We start from the raw sequence: 3,851 nt of genomic DNA, 5'->3' as shown, positions 1-3,851 counted from the left end.
CCCCCCCCCCTGGCTAGTGCAGCGGTCAATTTACATACCTAGTTTCAAGATCACACTACGCACTCCGTAGTGTGTCTAGTGTGAGCACTAGTATCCCTAGTATCAGTGATATCAGTGACTCACTTCTACTACTGAGACCTGAGTAGTCTTAAAACTCCCATACAAGAAGCAAGTATGTCACACCATAGGTTACAACTTACACTGTAGCTTGCTTAAAGAAACTGTAGACATAATCTCAAGTACCTCTTCATTAAAATAATGACAACTGTGATTTACAACGGTGACAATAAAATGTCTGTATAAACAAAAAAGACCGAGATATCTAAAATTTTTCTCTGAAAATTTATTATTATCAATAGTAGATTGCAGTTTTTTAAGTGACTGGTAGAATTATGCTGCAGAAACAATCAATGAAAACTGCACTGAAATCTGGAAAACTCAGGAATCAAACGTTTATAGAGCCTCGACTTTTAATTGTCGCAATGGCCATATTACCTAGGTTTTACCTCAAAAAACTCACATATACTTTTGTGTAACCCTAGACATATACATTTTAAAAATGCAATGCGCTTGTTTCCAGCGGAGGTTTTAAAGAAGAAATTTGAAAATACTGCTTGATTTTTAGTTCAGAGCGTGCCCATCTTAGTTTGCTGCAGAGCATGTCCAAAGAAAGAAAAACTTATATATACCTGATGTTAATCGGACACTCTCGGAATTCGAGTACTACGCCTCTATAGATTCTTTCTCTGACAAAACAGGCGAATTAGAAAGACAAACAACTTGAAAATTATTAAAATTTACAGAAATATTCATAAGAAGTTGTTAAAATATTGTCTCATTATTAAATTAACGTAAATGGGTGTAACGTACAAAATTGTTCGGTTCCATATTATCTAGCTATCTGCATCACTTTTACTTATATTATTACTTTTACTTTGAGGGGGGGGGATCAAAATGAATTTCTAACATTTGATGTTTAGACTGTTTTGTATGTTAACATAAACAACATATAAGAAAAAAAGCTACCTCGAATTTAAAAAGTATGATTTTATAAAGAAATTGATTTCTTGTCGTAAACTCCACTTTACTAATCCTTAAATGTGTGCAACCTGATGTGTTACGAGGGGGGGAGTGCAGAAGTACGCAATGAGTAATCACCGCCACCCAAACGTGTTTTGCGGCATGCATTCTTTATTGCCCCTCAATTTCGAAAATAAATCATATAAGAACGCCAAATGAAGCGCTCGAAAAAAATTACGCATCTTAGATCCAATTCGCTGAATTAATGACTGCATTTCATGATTGGAGTTAAGATACGAAAATTTCAGGCTGCCTGTTTACTAAAAATTATCTCATCCCACGCAAAGTAATATCTATCTCCATTTAAAAGATATTTTCAAAAAACCTTTACAGTGTTTAGATTTTTGTATTCGCCAACTCGAGTTCAACATCTACAAGAAAACTAAATAAATGCATAGAAAGAACATAAAATTTTGAAAAATTAGTCACATGCCACCCACTAGGGAAAATGAAGAATTAAGTCCACTAATAATCGTACCTTGGCATTTGGTATAGATCGATTAAGAGCTTGTTTGATAGCTACGCTTGTGTCTGTGTGGCATTTAGAGCTCGAGACATTGTTATGTAGTAGGCGTTTACTACGTCTATATATATACCAATGAGCGAAGAGCTTTTATAGAAAGATATAAAATAGTTTTGTATTTGAAGTGAACTTTATGACAAAATTGAAAAAATAAAATGTCTTCGTGCTAAATTTTACATTCGTTTGATCGAAATACAAATTACAAATAAAAAAGATATCAAGTGTTTTTTTTCAGAAAAAAGTGAGAATTTTAAAACCCTGAAATCCGGATGAAGATTGACATGGAATCACAGGTAAACGATAATTTGATGCAGAAATACAGTTTTAAAGTAAGAACAAGAAAACTTTTAAAAAAACATTTTGTTCTTTTTTGATTTTGCACCCTGTATATGAAATTCATATGAAATAGTAATTTAAAAGATTTGTTGTAAAATACTTTTCTTATCTATATATATATATATATATATATATATATATATATATATATATATATACATATATATATGTTATATATATATGTATGAGTATCTATAATTGTCAGTCTAAATCGACTATCGAATTATAAATTTAAGGGAAAGATTTTTTCGCTAAATTCCAAAATTTCGTCCAAACCTGATAATATTTAAAAAGATGTAAAATTTTTGTTAGCAAATACTAATTTCAAACTTTTGAAGTAGTGATAGATTTTTGATTTGTCAAAAGAAAGAATCCAGAAAATAATTTCTACACTAAAAATAGTAAATATCTCCATGAACTGAACAAATCATATAAATGTTTTTACCAATATATTCCTATTCATTACATCCCTCCCCCGTAAGAGAACATTAAAACACTATGTTAGAGATATTAAAAGAGACCAAAGACAGTTTAAACTATAGAAACTTTGTGAGTATTTGGATAATGTTTATTTCTTCTCACTGCTTGATGTAGTGCTGATACATATAACAATATTAATACATTGTTATTACTCTGGGGTAAATCAAAATACACTACAAGTACATGCTGAGCACACTGCCCGTGGTACCAATGCCAAATTACTTACAATTTGATAAAGGAATTGAGTTTTTGCCACAAACTCTGATTTTCTAATCCTTTTATCTTTATAACCCTATTTCGTAGACCTTCGATATTTCAAACTTCGAATACTGTTAGATCAGGAAGTGTAAGTTTGAAATATCAAAGGTTTCCAAAATTAGGTTTTTGAGATTTATGGATTTGAAAATTTATGTTTGTGGCAAAAACTCAATTCCTTTTCAGGCCCAAAGTGAGAAAGTGAGAGAAAAGGCCTTTGCTCTGTGTAAAGAATATTTGCAGGTATAAAGATACTTTTAGAGTTATTACATGGGAACACTGATTCACACAGCTACCCTTTAAACTTTTGTCTCAGCTAAAGTAACAGAGATGCTATTTTTTGTTAAAAAGTGGCTTGCGGATTATTTGTAGCATGGGGAAAAAGAAAATTAAAAGTATTTAACTATTTTTAAGTATAGGATATCAACGTGATACTCAGATAAAGGTTTAAAGGATACCTTTCTGAATATGTAATATGTATGTTTAAGGACTTTGGAGTGTAATCTATACTATTTTATTCGACACAGCCCCTTTAAATTCCCATCTTTGCTATTTTTGAGTTCATTATTTCTCCCAGAAAGTGTTCTTTAACAAAAAAAACTATTTTCAAAGACAACGTAACGATAAGATACGAAATTTTTTAAATAAAATTGTAAATTTGGTTTGAGTTGCCAAAAAAAAAAAACGAAGGAATGTTGATATTTTACAAACCTGCAAATTATTTTGCATGAAATTAACAAAGGAATTGAGTCTTTGCCACAAACTTAAATTTTTTAATCCCAATATATGTTATACCTAACAGAATTGATAAGTTGAAATATCTGGGCTGTAATTGATTGTGTTCCCTGTATTTATTGGGATTAGAAAAATCATAGTTTGTGGCAAAGACTCACCCGCATAGAACAAACGACCCTGTTTTAGAGTCTGAAAACGACCCGCACGACCCCAAAAACTGGCGCCGGTCCGACTCTGTTTTAGTACTAATAAAAGAGTCGTTTTTAGACCGAAAAGACCCTGAATCCGTCTCTCCTCAAAACGGATGGGTGTCGGTTTACTTCAAGGCAGGGGGCCATTATCTCCCTCAAGATTTATTACTTTGGCGCCATATGTCTACATCTGCAAGCTGTCGAGACAAGCTGTTTTCCACCCCCCACCCCCCCCATCAACAAAAATTAAG

The 3,851-nt window shown here is 32.2% G+C and overlaps 1 long non-coding RNA gene across 1 annotated transcript in view; it reads left to right on the top strand.

Annotated features, from left to right (window-relative positions):
* LOC111707726 (uncharacterized) overlaps positions 1-3,309 on the top strand; it is a 15,799-nt gene extending 12,490 nt beyond the window's left edge. Inside the window, exons 3-4 of the long non-coding RNA XR_002766508.1 lie at positions 1,839-1,896; positions 2,861-3,309. This is a non-coding gene — a long non-coding RNA (uncharacterized LOC111707726). The remainder of the gene's footprint in view (positions 1-1,838; positions 1,897-2,860) is intronic.
* Positions 3,310-3,851: the final 542 nt, after the last annotated feature.

The sequence above is a fragment of the Eurytemora carolleeae genome, unplaced genomic scaffold (genome assembly GCF_000591075.1).
Source record: "Eurytemora carolleeae unplaced genomic scaffold, Eaff_2.0 scaffold831, whole genome shotgun sequence".
Lineage (NCBI taxonomy): Eukaryota > Metazoa > Arthropoda > Copepoda > Calanoida > Temoridae > Eurytemora > Eurytemora carolleeae.
Note: the sequence above shows the minus strand (reverse complement) of the source record. Positions and strands in the feature narration are given on the sequence as shown.